Source organism: Pongo abelii, chromosome 9, assembly GCF_028885655.2.
Source record: "Pongo abelii isolate AG06213 chromosome 9, NHGRI_mPonAbe1-v2.0_pri, whole genome shotgun sequence".
In the NCBI taxonomy this organism is placed as follows: Eukaryota; Metazoa; Chordata; class Mammalia; order Primates; family Hominidae; genus Pongo; species Pongo abelii.
In genome coordinates, this window is record NC_071994.2 from 123,602,725 (window position 1) to 123,619,729 (window position 17,005).

Consider the following 17,005-nt stretch of genomic DNA (forward strand, 5'->3'; position numbering starts at 1 on the left):
AGGTAGAGATTGAGTTTTATTCTTCCATGTGGAGACTCAGTTGTCTTGCCCCATTCACTGTGCACTCTGTCTTTTCCCTACTGATGGGTAGCGCTATCCTTGTCATACATAATGCTTCTATTATTTGTAGGTTTGTTTCTGAGCTTTCTAATCTTTTCCCCTGGTTTGATTATTTCTGTACCAACACCAGACTGTTCAGATTACTTTAGCTTCATAAGCAAAGTAAATCTCCTTACCTTGTTTTTCTTCTTCAAAATTTTCATCGCTATTCTTAGCTTTTTCTTTTTCCATATGAATTTTGGGATCAGCTTGTCAGGTTCCCTTAAAAGTTTTATTTTTTTTTAACATTGTAATTGCATTGAATATTTAGTTTAGTTTGGAGAAAATAGACATATTTATCATATTGTCTTCCTATACATGAACGTGGTTTTTCCTTAGAAATTCCAGATATTCCCTTATGGTCTTTAATAGTAATTTATAATTGTATCCAAAAGTCTTAAAACTTTTTTGGCTAAGCTTATTTCTAGGTACTTTATGATTTTCTCTGCTTTTAGAATGGTTGGTCAGTCTCTTTCTTTCCCTCTCCTCCTCCCTCACTTATTCTTTTCCTTCCTGTTTCTTCCTTCCCATCCCCCATTCCAATCTCCTTTCATTTTTTTTCTCTCTCCTTCCCTCTGTCCTTCCCTCCCTTATCACCTTTTAATTTTATATTGTTTTGGCTGACAGTTCTATTTAAGGTAGTGTGTTATAGAGAAAAGTATATGGAACTTAAGGTCAAAATTGCTGGAAATGAGTCCCCGCTTCGTCCTTCAAGAATTATATGATAATTAAGTCAACTTTTGTGAGCCTAATTCTCCTCATCTGTAAAAGGAGAATATTTACTTTTATACTCTCTACCTCACAGAATCAAGTGAGATATGTGCGTGAGGTTTTTTCATAATTCAAAATTCAGTGCTAAAAAGAGTTCTTTCTAGGGGAAAAAAATGCCAATTTCCCCCAACTAAAAGTATAGACATTTATTAAAACTGTATCTTTAGGGCTGGGCGTGGTGGCTCACGCCTGTAATCCCAGCAATATGGGAGGCCGAGGCAGGCAGATCACCTGAGGTCGGGAGTTTGAGACCAGCCTGACCAATATGGAGAAACCCTGTCTCTCCTAAAAATACAAAATTAGCTGGGTGTGGTGGCGCATGCCTGTAATCCCAGCTACTTGGGAGGCTGAGGCAGGAGAATTGCTGAACCCGGGAGGTGGAGGTTGCTGTGAGCTGAGATCGTGCCACTGCACTCCAGCCTGGGTAACAAGAGTGAACCTCCGTCTCAAAAAACAAAAAGCCAAAAAACTAAGTCTTTAAAGAAGAATACCTTAATACATAAACTTATTATTTTGACTCTTAAAGATTATAACGCTTATACCCCACTTCCTAAAAAAGGATGTGAAATAGTTTATAGTAAAGGGCATGTGAACATACACTCACCTCAGTTAAAGATGTTAAAAATAGAAAATCAAGTTATTACAGTGAGATCAGTGCAAACATGATAATTATGAGGGCTAATACAGCCATTGTAATTAAGCCTCTCTGCTTTCGGGATTCTGTGGGAATAAGGTAAATATGATTTGGTTCTATTGTTGGATGTATTTCCTCCTTTGAGACAAACCTAATTTTACTCCCATTAAATTAAAAAAATACTGTTCACCAAGGTTTCAAGACAATATTGGGAACAATATCTGCTACAACAGTTTCATAAGTGAAAGAGCACTTTTTCAAATGGTTTTTTGAATGACCGTTACTAAAAATCTGAGGGGAAAACAGAAAGCAGCACTCACCAAAACTGATTTCTTTGGAAAAACTAAGCCAAGGTTATTTAGATAGCTTATGATCTAATTTGTCAGGCACTGAGCTGGTTTATAACCTAGAGCAGTGATGCTTTCAACATTTTTGTGTTAACACATATGAACTTTTGAATACTAAAATTTTTGGTGGTATGCTGAAGGCCACTAAAACTTCCAAGGGAACATTAGATAAAGTAATAGTAACTATAAGGTAACCACTAGTACAGTAAAAATGCCTTCTAGTTACAAATGAATCCAAAGCGATCTCTATTTTACTTAACACTATTAAGCACTGCAGTCTGAGTTTGATTAGAACTGTTTACTCTCTGATCTCCTCTGGCCTTTTTTTTTTAAATTCAGGAACCAAAATATTTATATGTTCTAATATAGATATACCATCTTTAACATTGGCTTGAAATTATGTAATGCCTCTGGATTGTAGTTATTTGTGCTTCACTACACCCTGTCATACACTGGCCCAGTACAAAGTTCTTTCTGACAAGCCTTTCTACCAGTGTGTTATCAACTAGTTTGCTTTGTGTAATTCAGTTCTGCTCTCAAATACATCTAGGCAAGTAACCAAAGGAATCCTTGGTTAACTTTCTGCATTTGAAAGATGTATTTATGGAAGACTGAAGCTTATTTTTTATATGGTAAGGCAGGTGTTCAGTTTTTATGGGGCTTTTTTTTCCCTACAATTTTTCAACTTTTTGTAAAAAGCAGACAGGATTTATGACAAGCTAGGCCTGAGTTCAGATCCAGGCTCTACCATTTGTTAGCTGAACAACCTTGGAAAAGTTATATAGCTTCTCTACCTTAGCTTTTGTCTCTTTATCCCCAATATCTCTTATCATGTCTGCTTCATAGGACTTCAGATGTGAAGTTTTTAAAAATTATCAAACTGTAACTTATTGATAATTTTCTGCTTAAGGTCACTCTAACTGAGGAACCTACCCCTAGAATTAAAAATAAATGCACAAAATAAGCTATTAATAATAAATGTTGAAAAAAGCTATTCCGTATTACCAGTATAATCTAAACTCAAACAAGATTTTTTTCTTAGAAGTAATTTTTTCTAACAATGCTTTAAAATAACCATTATATAAAATTTCTGACATAGATAAAAATTAGAATAGCTTAATGAACCTTCACTGACCTGTTATCAGCTTTAGTAATAAAATACAGTTTAGATTAATCTTTTCAACCATATAAGATATAAAGTGACAAGGTCCCTCCCCTCTCCCAGTTGTTTAATATGATTTACCTGAGGTAGCCACCATTAACTTTCTTTACACAAATGAAATCACCCCATAGGTGCTGTTTTGTAGCTTGACATTTTCATTTAACAATATACCTTTTAAAATATGTTTTATTTCCATGTGAGTACCTTTGTTCTGTGGCTATACAACATTCTGTTCTCTACAATGTTCTGTATAATATTATGGCAGCAAAACACAAAGAGTAAAATGACAGATGTTTGTTTTATCCACTGCTGTGTTCCCAACACCTAGAACAGTGCCTGCACGTAATAGATGCTCAATACATATTTGGTGAATGAATTAACATCTAGTTAGGAAATGTATTTCTAACTTGGAAATGTATTTCTATTATTAGTACAGTATTCTATTATATAATTGTATAATGATTTATTTAATTAGTAGAATAATGATGGGTGGTAGGACTTTGGGTTTTTTCACCTTTCTATGTTTTTTTCCCCCATATTCTCTTCAGGGAGCAACTATTATCTTGATAATGGTGGCAATTTAAGAAACTTACTTTGAGAAAATAATTAAAATATGAAAAATGGATTTTTTGTTTGGTTTTGTTTTTGAGACGGAGTTTCGCTCTTGCTGCCTGGGCTGGAGTGCAATGGCGCGATCTCGGCTCACCGCAACCTCTGCCTCCAGGGTTCAAGTGATTCTTCTGTCTCCGCTTCCCGAGTAGCTGGGATTATAGGCATGCTCCACCAAGCCCGGCTAATTTTGTATTTTTAATAGAGACGGGGTTTCTCCATGTTAGTCAGGTTGGGCTTGAACTCCCGACCTTAGGTGATCCGCCCGCCTTGGCCTCCCAACGTGCTGGAATTACAGGCGTGAGCCACCGCACCCGGCCAAAAAATGTATTTTTATGGACACCCATAGCTAAATGTCTTTCCATCTAGTGGCTGGTTAACTAAGCATGGTTCCTCCTGTTTCCTTTCCCTATGATCATTTCAGAGTATAACCATTGTTCAGTGTAGGAGAGATGCTTTGACTTTTAGATATGCTTTTTTTCATAAAAAGGAATTGCCTAGTTAGAATTTTTTAAAGGTATCTCACAGTTCAGCAGTTTTGACATTGCTGGGGAAGCTTTATCCAGAGATACAGAAGAAACGTTCATTCATTTTTATTTAAGCACCTATAAAGAGTAGGGGGGTACTTCTGGCAATATGGTTGGGTTACTGTTTGTGGCTAAATATGTGTGTGAACATTACGACATTTGATGAAAACAGCTTCATTGAGCTACTGAGCTCTCCAGCTGATTTTGCTTCTTGGCCTTAAAGGTTTACAAGGCTAAGGATCAGTCTCCTCTGGAGTAGATGGCCTTATGGATTTTAAATATGTGTTGTGATAAAAGTGATTTTACTCTAATACAGCATAGTACAAGTTAACTTCCAGTATGCAGAATTGACCTCGTGAATTTTAGTTTAATGATCTCAGTTCTCATGTACTTGCAAACATAGAAAAAAAATATATTTTTTAAACTTTTCTTTTTAAATTGTGAAAAACGTATATGATGGTTACAGCAAAGATTATGCTTTTATGACTAATTCATTACATTGAGTCATACATATTAATGATTCAAATTACTAACATAGCTCTATTAAATTAAATCTACCATACAATATACAGGTATTCTGTACTTTGAAATTTCATAAATTTTTGGATATCAACTCTTAGAAGGGTATACTAGTAATTTGCTTTTACCCACAAAATCTTCAGATTTGTCAACAAAATGAAAGAGATTGGTATTTTCACTTCAGTTTCTCAGTGAAAATAAAGAATGGGTAGATGAATGGCCCAAAGAGCTAAGAGAGAAGACTTAATTTAAACTCAAATAAACATGCCCAGAATGACCCTGTCTTTTTCTGCCCTTCCTCCTGCCATAGTTAGCCACTGTATGTCTCAGGTTTTAGGCAAAGTGAGTCTTCTTATCATGGAAACTGTGAACATTCATTAACAACTGGTTTTACTTTGAAACTTAAACAGCAAACACCAAAGAGTGAATTGTTGGTATAATCCATGGGAGTCTTGAGATTGACGTCAGAACACCAGTACAGCTGTATAAGCATTGGGAAGTATTTTTAACATCCCTGTTAGATCATCTTTTTGACCTTTCCTTTTATGTTTTCTCTTTTTCCATTAAATGGTTAAAAAAAAAGAGCTTTGCAATATTTTCTACCAACACTGTAATGATATTCTTAAAAAAAGCACCCATACAATTATTTTCTTGATTCCTTTCTCCTTTGCAACTTTCCTTTACCTGTAGTGTTCCAAGTTCTGATGGGGTGGACTTTTTTTTTTTTTTTTAATAAAAAGTTTGTTTTTGAGAACAGGGCTAGATTTACCGAAAATGAGAAGCTAGAAAAGAACATATACCCCATAGGCATGCTCAGATTCCCCTATTATTAACATATTACATTTGTATGGTACATTTGTTACTGAACCAGTGTTAACATTAATATTAATTAAAGTCTGTAGTTTATTCAGATTTCCTTAGTTTTTACCTATTGTTCTTTTTCTTTCCTCAAACCACATTATATTTAGTTTGTCATGTTCCTTAGCCGCCTCTTGGCTGTGACAGTTTCTCAGATTTTTCTTGTTCTTGATGGTTTTGACAGTTCAGATGAGTACTGGTCTGGTTTCTTGTAGGATGCCCCTATGTTAGAATTTGCTTGATGTTTTTCTTACGATTTGACTGGAGTATGGGTTGTTGGAAGGAAGATCACAGAGGTAAAGTGACATCTTCATCAACTCATGCCCAGGGTACTTATTACTAACATGATATGTGACTATTGATGATGACCTTGATCACCAAAATAATGTTTATCAGATTTCTCCAGTGTAAAGTATTGGAATGTTCTGGTAGGCACATCCTAGTTAGGTGAATTGCTCTGGTAATTGCTTGGGCTTTAGTTATTAAATAAATCATCATATTGATATACTACTCATTGAAATGTTAAATTTTTTTTACAAATAATGTGTTCAGAGTTGAGAATTAGATTTTTTAAATGTTCAGATTGTATTTTCAAATTGTATTTTTGAAATAAAGGTTTCCTTTCCTGTCGAATTCTAAAGATTTTGTTTATCTAAGGGATAAACAACTTAGGTTCCTATTTTAAGTAGGAAGTTAGAGAGGCTGGTCAGTTTATCTGTAATTTAAATTCTAGACACTGAGACTTATTTCCTTCATTTTATCTTTTAAAAAATAGACTTTGAGATATAATCTACATATAAAATTCACCATTATATTATTGTTAATTTTTATGGGCATAAGTATTTATGGAGTACATGCAATATTTTGAGACAGGGATACAATGCATGATAATCACACTAAGGTAAATGGGGTATCCATTACCTCAAGTATTTATTCTTTCTTTATGTTACAAATATTCCAGTTATCCTCTTCTAATTATTTTTAAATGTACAGTAAATTATGGTTGACTGTAATCACCCTGTTCTATCAAATACTAGATCTTATTCTGTTGAACTATATTTTTGTATCCTTTAACAATCCCAACTTCCCCAATCCCCCACTACCCTTCCCAGCCTCTGGTAAACATCCTTCTATCTCCATGAGTTCAGATGTTTTAATTTTTAGCTCCCACAAATGAATGAGAACATGTGAAGTTTGTCTTTCTGGTCTGGCTTATTTCACTTAACATAATGACCTTCAGTTCTATTTATATTGCTGCAAGTGACGGGATGTCATTCTTTTATATAGCTGAATAATACTCCATTGTGTATATGTACCACATTTTCTTTATCCATTTGTCTGTTGATAGACACTTAAGTTGTTTCCAAATCTTGGCTATTGTGAATAGTGCATCAATAAAGATAGGAGTGCAGGCCTCTTTGATATACTGACTTCCTTAAGTTCACTCATTTTAAGTGTGTACTTTGATGAGCTTTGACAAGTGTGTATACTTTTTAACCACCACAACCAGCATAATTTAAGATATACAACATTTCCATCACCCCAAAAAATTCTCTCTGCTTTCTGTCACAATAGTTTTGCCTTTTCTACTTCATGTAAATGAGATCATGTACAGTATGTAATCTTTCTGTGTTTGTCTTCTCTGTCTCTTTTTTTTTTTAAGACAGTCTCTGTTACCCAGGCTGGCTGGAGTACAGTGGCACAAACACAGCTCACTGCAGGCTTAATATCCTGGGCTCAGGTGATCCTCCCACCTCATACTCCCAAGTAGCTGAGACCACACAGGTGCACACCACCACACCTAGCTAATTTTTTAGTATTTTGTAGAGATGGGGTCTTGCCGTGTTGCCCAGGCTGGCCTCAAACTCCTGGGCTCGCGTGATCCTCCTGCCCTGACCCCCGAGAAGTGCTGGGATTACAGGCATGAGCCACTATGCCTAGCCTTTCTTCTCTTTCTTTAGGCTTAATACTTTTCAGATGCATCCAAATTGTTTCATATAGTGGCAGTTTGTTCCTTTTTCTTACCATAATAGTATTACATTGTGTGAATAAATCATCTTCTTTATCCATTGACCTGTTGGTGGAGGTTTGGATTGTTTCCAGTTTTTGGCTATTTTGAATAAATCTGAACATTTTCCTGTAAGTTTTTGTGTGGCATATATTTTTCTTTCTCTTTGGTAAACATCTCAGAGTAGAATTGCTGAGTCATATGGTAAATATATGATTAACTTTTAAAAAATTCTTTTATTTATTTTTTTAGAGATGGGGTCTCACTATGTTGTCCAGGCTGGTCTTGAACTTAGGGATCCTCCCACCTCACCCTCCCAAAGTGCTGGGATTACAGGCATGAGCACCACACCTGGCCTTGATTAACTTTATAAGAAACTGCCAAATTGTTTTCCAAAGTGCCTCTGTCATTTTACATTCCCACTAGAAATGTAGAAGAGTTTTACTTGTTCTACATCCTCATCAACACTTGGTAGTATCAGTCTTTTTAATTTTAGTTAGTGTAGTGGGTTTGAATGGCATCTCACTCTACTTTTTATTTGCATTTCTCTAATGATGAATGATATTGAGGACTTTTCATTTGCTTATTGGCCTTTTGTTCTCTTTTGTGAAGTGTCTGTTCAAATCTTTTAAGAAGTTGGCTTGTCTTTGTCTTATTGAGAGGTAAGATATGGGTCCTTTGTCAGTTACATTTAGAAAACGTTTTTCTTTCTGTTTGTGGCTTGTCCTTTTATTTCCTTAACAATGCCTTTCAAAGAGCATAAGTTATTAATTTTGATGAAGTTCAGTATATCAACTTTTTATTGTATTCATGCTTCTTGGTCCCTATCTTAAATATCTTGACTTAACCCAAGGTTGCAGAAAATGTTCTCTTAATTTTTTCTAGAAGTTGTATAGTTTAGCTCTTACGTTTAGGCCTGTGATTCATATCAAGTTAACATTTGTATATGGTGTGAGGTAAGGATTAAAGTTTGTGCGTGTTTTGGCATGTTTTCCAGCACCATTTGCAGAAAAGACTGTCCTTTTCCCATTGAATTGCTTTGGCATCTGTGTTAAAAACTTAATAGACTGTCTATGCATAGTTGTATTTATGGTTTCTTTATTATGTTCTGTTGATCAATATGCCTGTTCTTTTGTCTTTGTTACCTTAGCTTTAAGTCTTTACATAAGGTAATATAAGTCTTCCAATTTTGTTGTTTTCCTAAAAATTGTTTTGGCTCTTCTAGATCTTTGCATTTCCATATGAATGTTAGAGTCAGCGTGTCAATTTCTATTTGCAGAAAACAGGCTGGGATTTTGTGGTTGTGTTGAATCTAGATCAGAATGTGGAGAATTTACATCTTAAATTAGGTCTCCCAATCCATTGGCATAATCTCTCTCTCCATTAATTTAGTAGTCTTTAATTTCTCTATAAACATTACATAGTTTTCAGCATACAGGGCTTGCACATGGTTTGTTAAGTTTATGTGTTTTGAGGTTATAAATAGCATTTAAAAATTAATTTTTAATTCTTTATTGATAACATATAGAAATACAATTGATTTTTGTATGTTGATCTTACATACTGTTACTAAACTTGCTTTTTGGTGCTTTTTTTATATAGATCTCTGGAGTTTTCCATAATGTCATGCTATTAAAAAGTTTTACTTTCATTTAAAAGGTGTAAGCCTTTTATATATTTATTTTCACTGTCTTACTCATTTGGCTTAAATGTTAAAAGAAGTGGTGAAAGCAGACATGTAGACATCTTTGCATTGTTCTCAATCTTATGGAAAGCATTCAGTATTTTACCATTAAGTATGATTTTTTTTTTCTGTACTCTTTATCAGTTTGGGGAAGTTACCTTCTATTCCTAGCTTGTAAGAAATTTTATAATTAACAGATATTGAATTTAGTCATATGCTGTTTCTGTATCTGTTTGGATGATCATATGGCTTTTCTTTTTTCTTTTTTTTTTTAATTTGCCAGGAGGTATTTTCCTCTGAGGCTTTTCTGTCTTAGACTGGTGATACAGTGAATTACATTGATTTTTGAGTGTTAAACCTACCTGGCATTCTTAGGATAAACCCAATTTGGTTTATACTAATGGTCTCTTTATTATGTATTATGTATTATTCTTTTTATTTATCGATAGATTTGGTTTACTAATATTTTGATGATTGTTCTTGTTCCTTTGTTCCTAAGGGATATTTGTGTTTAGTTTTCTTGTAATGTCATTGCCTTGTTTTGATACTGAGACAGTGTTGGCCTCAGAAAATTTTTTGGGAAGTGTCATGTGTTTTCACTTTCATTTGTCATGTGTAGAATTGTTATCTCTTCCTTTAAATGTTTGTGATAATTCACCAGTGAAGTGAGTTTTCTTTGTGGAAATGTTTTCAACCAGCAATTAAATTCACTGCCCTCTGAGAGTACCCACTATTCTGACTTCTAGTACCATAGACTAATTAATCCTTAAACTTTTTTTGGATTAATTTTTTATTTAGAGAAAAGTTGCATAAATAACACAGAAGACTCACATAGAGTTCCCATATACCCTACACCTAATTTTCCTGATTGCTGACATCTTACGTTATTGTGGTATATCTGTGAAAACTAAGAAACCGACCTTGGTACATACTGTTAACTAAACTTCATACTTCATTTGGATTTTTCCAGCTTTTTCATTAATGGCCTCTTTCTGTTCTAGGATCAAATTTAGGATACCACATTGCTTATAGTTTTCATGTTTCCTCAGTCTCTTGGTTTGTGACAGTTTCTCAGTTTTTCCTTGTTTGTCACGACCTTGCCATCCCCAAGGACTTTGTAGAATGTCCCCCAGTCTGGGTTTGCTGCTGTTTCTCAGTATTAGACTGGGTTATGCGTTTTTGGAAAGAATCCTCTTTTCCTCTCATCAGGGGTGCGTGATGTCCATGTGGCATCACTGATGATGTTAACCATGACCAGTTGGTTAAAACAATGTTTGCTAGGTTTCTTCACTATACTCTGTTTTTTGGAAACACATTGCTAAGTCCAATCCGCACTTTAGGAAGGGGGAGATATCTACATATATGGTTTGAAATTCTTCTGTAAGGAAGATTTGGATCTTTCCCCACATTTATCTGTTTATTCAGTCATTTATATCAGTATGGACTCATGTATGTTTATTTTATACTTTGAGTTCTAATGCTAGGTTTCTTTTCTTTTGCTTAAATTTTTCCAACTTTGGCTATTGGGAAGGTTTTCCGGTTACTGTTTATGTCCCTTTCATATGCCCCTATCCTTTTGTGTTTTGAACATCTCCTGACGTGGTACTAGAAGATGCTCCAGGCTCATCTTGTATTTTCTTTGCACCAGCTGTAGAATCAGCCATTTGAATGAACTAGCATTCCTTTTATTTAGGAACCAAACTGTAGTTACTAGGTGTGCTCATTGCTATTGGAGTATCGTTGATTTTAGGCCCTCTCAGGGGACAGAGCTAAGTAATATCTGTGTGAATACTAACCCATGTATACACATACATCTCTAATTGTTTCTATATGTATCAGTTGGCATATATGTTAAGTTAAACATGAGTTGATATTGATGTCTCTGATTATAATCCAGTACCACAAGGTTCACTCTAGTCCTCCTTTTTAATCTGTGACTTCCTTGTCTGACCATAAGAAACCTGGCTCCAGCCACCCCATTATCCATTCACTTATTTGTTCAACCTATGTACACATGAAAAGCAAATTTAGAATTATTACCTCATACCCCATGAGTACAGTATTTATTTACAGTTTCTTTTGTCATTAGCCTTACAATTTCAAGTCAAAACACTGTGTTCCAAAGTTTGTTAGGTTAGCTCCTTTTTCACCGCCCCTTCAGTGAAGTTATGTCATACATTTGTAATGCAGTTAGTTTCATTTGTTGCAATCCACATTTCATCTTGGGGTCCTCTGACATTTTGGTTGATGTTAGTGGTTGTTGTTTGGTTAACATTTGTTGAAGTTCACTCTTTGTACTGTGCCGTTCTGTGGGTTCAGACAAATGCAATGGGTCATGTATTCACCACCCTAATGTACAGAGCAGATCCTGCACCCTAAATGTCCCCCTGTGCATCCCCTTTGTAGTCAAACACTCTCCTCTCCTCTAGTCCCTAGCAACTACTAATTTATTTTCTGTGTCTCTACTTTTGCATTTTCCAGAGCATTGTATAAATGGAATGATACAGTCTTTGGATTTTTCCATGTAGTAAAATACATGAAAAATCCAAAGATTGTATCGGGCTTCTTTCATGTAGTAAAATGTATTTAAGATTCATCCATGCTGTGTAAATTAATAGTTCATTTGTTTTAAAAATTGTTGTAATATTCCATTGTGTGGATGAATCATAATTTGTTTTTTCATTCCCCCATTAAAGGCCATTGTAGTTGCTTTCAGTTTTTAGCATTAGGAGTAAAGCTGCTGTAAATGTCCATGGCCAGGTTTTTGCGTGGATGTAAGTTTTCAAGTCCCTTGTGAAAATACCTAAGAGTATGATTGTAGGTCGTATGGTAAACTCTGTGTTTAACTTTCGACTGCTTTTGTTCTTTATAGAAATGGAGTTGTGCAGTATGTGCTCTTTTTTAATCTAGCATCTTTCTTTTGAATTGTTCATGACATTTATCTGTATATTATGAGTGGTCATAATTCATTTGCATTATTGATTAATATTCTAATGTGTGAATAAACTGCAGTTTTAAAAATCCATTCTACTGCAGATGGACATGTAGATAGTTCTAGTTTGGGACTGTTACTAACAGTGCTGTTTAGGAACCTTCACGGACATGTATTTTTGTGAACATACATATACATTTCTGCCTAGTTGTGCAATTCACTGGTTCAGCTTTAGCTGATTGTACCAAATAATTTTCTGGAGTGATTGTACCAATTTATAGTCTGATCAGCGGATGTAGTTTCTAGGTGCTTTATATCTTCATGAGTACTGTATGTATTCATTCATTCTATTTCTCTCTCTCTCTCTCTCATTGTGGTTTTAATTTACATTTCCTTGAAGTTGAGCACCTTTTTATATGTGCATTGGTTATTTGGATATTCAGAAAAATTAAGAAAATTGTAAATTTCTTCTGGGCTCTGAAAGCATTGGGGTTTGGAATAAGGGGTGGCTTCCATTAGAAAAGGCAGTAAGGGGGCCAGGCGTGGTGGTTCACGCCTATAATCCCAGCACTTTGGGGAGGAGGCGGGCAGATCACGAGGTCAGGAGATTGAGACCATCCTGGCTAACATGGTGAAATCCCGTTTCTACTAAAAATACAAAAAATTAGCCGGGCGTGGTGGCGGGCGCCTGTGGTCCCAGCTGCTTGGGAGGCTGAGGCAGGGGAATGGCGTGAACCCGGGAGGCGGAGCTTGCCGTGAGCGGAGATCGTGCCACTGCACTCCAGCCTGGGCGACAGAGCCAGACTGCGTCTCAAAAGAAAAGGGAAACAGTGTCTTTGGGGGAGAGCCAGGTGTTGGTGAAGGCAGCGTTTGGAGTGCATTCTGTGAAGAAGTTAAGAGTGTAGTGGTGTTTGGTTTCTTGTAGAAAGAGTCGTAGAGCAGCAGTCCCCGACTTTTTTGGCACCAGAGACCGGTTTTGTTGTAGACAGTTTTTCAATGGGACTGGGAGGGTGTTCGGGGGAGGACAGGTAGTGGGATGGTTTCAGGGTGATTCAAGCACATTACATTTATTGTCTACCTTATTTTCATTATTATTACATTGTAATGTATAATGAAATAATTATATACTTACCATAATGTAGAATCTGTGGGAACCCTGAGTTTGTTTTCTTGCAACTTGACGGTCCCATCTGTAGGTGATGGGAAACAATGTCAGATCATCAAGCATTAGATTTTCATAAGGAGTGTGCAACCTAGATCTCTCTCATGTGCAGTTTGCTATAGGGTTCCTGCTCCTCTGAGAATCTAATGCTGCCACTGATCTGACAGAAGTGGGGCTCAGGTGGTAATGAGAGTGATGGGGAGCAGCTGTAAATACAGCTGAAGCTTCACTTGCTCACCTCGTGCTGTATGGCCTGGTTCCTAACAGATCATGGATCAGTATTGTCTGTGGCCCAGGAGTTGGAGACCCCTGTCCTAGAGTACACAGTGAAAAAGTTTGATAGAGAGGGGAACAGTGGAAGATTTTGTTAGATATGTCACATGATTAATGGATGACTAAAGTTTTGTTTGGTGATCTAGGATGATAGAGATGTTGAGACATGAAATTAGTTGGCTTCAAGTTCTAAGCTGTCCTGTGTGAGAAATTGCCTCATCAGCCAACACAGGCTTTGACATATGGGTAGCTTCGTGTTTCTTAGGATACTTGGGCTGGTCAGAAAGTGCCAAGCATCAGAGAAACATGAGACCTCGGTACAGGTGGAGGAAGTCTAATGATAGCCACAGTCAGTAGTCTAGTCTGATTTGTTTTTAGCAAATCTAGACTATTTTCTTAATCAGTAACTACTTCTTTAGTAACTACTTACAAGGCGACTACCTTTGCCAAGGTATGTGTTCCCTGAAAGCCGATTCTTCATAGATCACTAACTGTAGTTTTGAGGTTCTGTGATTTCCTTCAAAATTCACAGAACCTTGAGCTATAACTCATGTGGATAGAGTGATTACTGGTATTTAACTTAAAATTAGATGTATTCAAATATTTTAAGGAATATGTTTTATAAAACAACATGTTTTTCATTCATTACTTATATATTGATCCCAGAAATTGTGTGCCTGCAAATTGTCAAGTTGGGTTGATGCTTCAGAAAAGGAAAGTAGAGGCTGAGTCTTCTTAGTATAGCAATGCATTTTTTAGAGCAGTGTTTGAGGCAAATTATTGTTTTGGCAAAATTACATGGCTTCTAGGGATTAGATTGCATGAGTCTGTCTCTTGTTCCTCCCTCATTCTACTGTAAGAGGCCAGGCTGCTAGTTAACAGAATGCCAGACATAATGCCTAGGGCATAGTTTGAGACCTGGGAAGATTCACAATAATCAAACACAAACAGACAGAGTAGCATGAAGAAATTTCAATCCTCCCAGTCTTGATTACAGATTTAATTAGGCTTATTGGGGCAGAAAATATTTTTCCTCCCCCCATGTCTTAAATCTGTTTCTCCTCTACTCCCACCTCCTGTCCCAGATTCTCTTTGAAGGGGTAATACTAGCAACAAAAGGAGAGTTTTTTGTTTTTTTTTTTTTGTAAATCCTAACTCATTTGGTTTATCTGTTAGGAAAAGGAGCAGTAACAACAACCGAATTTTAAGGTATTTGAGGGACTCCATTTTTTGGCACTGTATTTGGGAAATTCCCAATTTAAAAATCATACTGTATTCAAGAAGAAAATTAGGGTTTTTTTGTGGCTTTATAATTGGATCTTTTTTGCAAGTATTTTTAATTTTATGGGAGCTATTTGGCCTGTTCTGCTAGAGAATTATCAGCCAAATCCTTGCTTTCTTTATATTATATATATTTTCCTGAGTGATATTCTAGGGAGATGTACATGGATGCTGTTCTCTGTCTTTCCATTAGCAGCGCAGTGTTGGGCTTCGAATGATGATGGTAGATGATTGGGGGTGGGAGAAGAGGTGGGGTTTCTTCTTATCATCCCTCTTGTGGTCAGTAAAATCATCTGACAAATGCCTTTCCAAGGATGTCGAATGTATATATAAAGAAAAAGCTTAGGATTGCTAAGGGAGTGGTATTTTGGTGAGGATTTCATTTTCTTCTACTCCATGGAAACGAGCCTTTTGAGCTTTTGCTTGTCTGCTGATTTGTCCGGTGATCCAGGTAATCTACTGCAGTCTTTGTTTTCTGGGTCGTGTATAAAATGGAGCAAAATGGTAGAAAAATAGCTTCAGTGAAAGGGATGTACCTGTAACAGGAATAAAATAAACAGGAAAAGGATATTTTTACATTGTTCATTATTATTTGTCACAACAGCTTTTAGGATTCTTATCATGTTTTAAAAAACCTAATTTGACCTAAGGAAGAAAATTCCTAGTTTTGAAAACCCGTGCCTTAATTGCTTAGCTTTAGAACAAAGGTTTTTACATCCAGCATTGCAAGGATATCTTTATTCAAAAGAATAGGATGCAGCATTCTTGTGTTACCTTTTTAGAACTGAATTGGCATAACCTCTCTTGAATCTTAGAGACTTTGACGTATTATTCTGTGAATTGTGATTTAATTATCTCATGCTTCAGGATGGTTGTTTCCCTTTGATACCCAAGAGACCATGGATGGGATATAGGGGGTGGGGATGAATATTACAGTGGGGGAAGGGAGTGTTTTTACAGAGTAATCTTCCTGTTTTTGCATTGGAAACTGAATTGAAATATATAATCATTGGAAAAGGTGGTATCCATGGCACCAAACAATCTTATCAACTTGAATTATTTTATCCTTTGTTCAGTTTGTGGTATTTTTGCTCTTGTCAGCTAAAATGTTGATTATAAATTTGAAGAAGCTGCCGAGTTGCTGTGATGGGATTGGAATTGCATTCTGCTTTCTTTTTCTTTCCAATTATAGCTGTAAATACGGGAACCAAGTGGTGAATGTGAAAAGAAGTAATATAAAATGCTGAAGATATTTTTGGTTTTCTCTTGAAAGTATTTTTCATGGTGAGAATTATTTTCTTGTGGACAGAAAGAGCTAGGACCATAATTTGTGACATTAAAAAGCATTTAAGTGCTACAGACTTCTCTATTTAGGAAAGACAGACTGAAAACATGTTGAAGCGTATTATGGAGCTTTCAGTTAAGTTGATTATTTCCATCATGGTGATATGAGTTATCATACTGTTTGCCACATTTTGAAAGCTGTTTGACTCCTCAGAAGTATTAACACATCAACAAATTCTTACTGAGCATTTACATTATGCTAGGTTCTTTAGATGTATATCAGGTTTATAGTCTAGTAGAGGATATAAAAAACTCATGCATATGATGTACCATTTTTGGTGCAAGCATATAAGTATTGCAGTGTTATATATTTATGTACTGACATGTAGGTGTTTAACATAAGCTACTACATTTAATCCTCATAACAACCTAGTGACGAAATTATTATCATTCTTGTTATCGCATGCACATTAGTCCAAACAAGCAAACAAAAATTGTCATTCCCTTTTATAGATGAGAAAATTTACATTTTGAGAGATTAAGTGATTTACCATAAGTAACAAAGCCATGAAGTGATGAAGCCTGGGTCAGTCAGACTCTAAAGCTCTTTCCACTGTTTGTATATGAGTAGATTAAAGCATTTTATCATGATTATTTGACATCACAAATAGTGATGCCATGAGTGAAAAGGAGATGGGGATCCTAATCTTTAATCTATGCCAAGAACTGAGTGATTGAACAAATCATTTAACATCGTCTGTAAAGTGTGAGGGTTGGACTAGGCAACCTTGGTTCATGATTCTGTTCAGTGTAAGAGATTTTCACATATGGTCTATGGAAAATAGACCATGGTCT

General features: G+C 35.8%; 1 protein-coding gene across 6 annotated transcripts in view; it reads left to right on the forward strand.

The window, feature by feature from the left end:
* The window catches only part of ARHGEF12 (Rho guanine nucleotide exchange factor 12), a 154,298-nt gene that overhangs the window by 34,041 nt on the left and 103,252 nt on the right, over nucleotides 1-17,005 (forward strand). For 2 of the 6 annotated variants that reach the window (XM_063728237.1, XM_063728236.1), the window contains exon 1: nucleotides 15,167-15,317. The exons of the other annotated variants lie outside the window; for them this stretch is intronic. The gene's annotated coding sequence lies outside the window, so the exon portion shown is untranslated. Of the gene's footprint in view, nucleotides 1-15,166; nucleotides 15,318-17,005 lie in introns of those variants that run through there. 6 annotated transcript variants of the gene reach the window in all.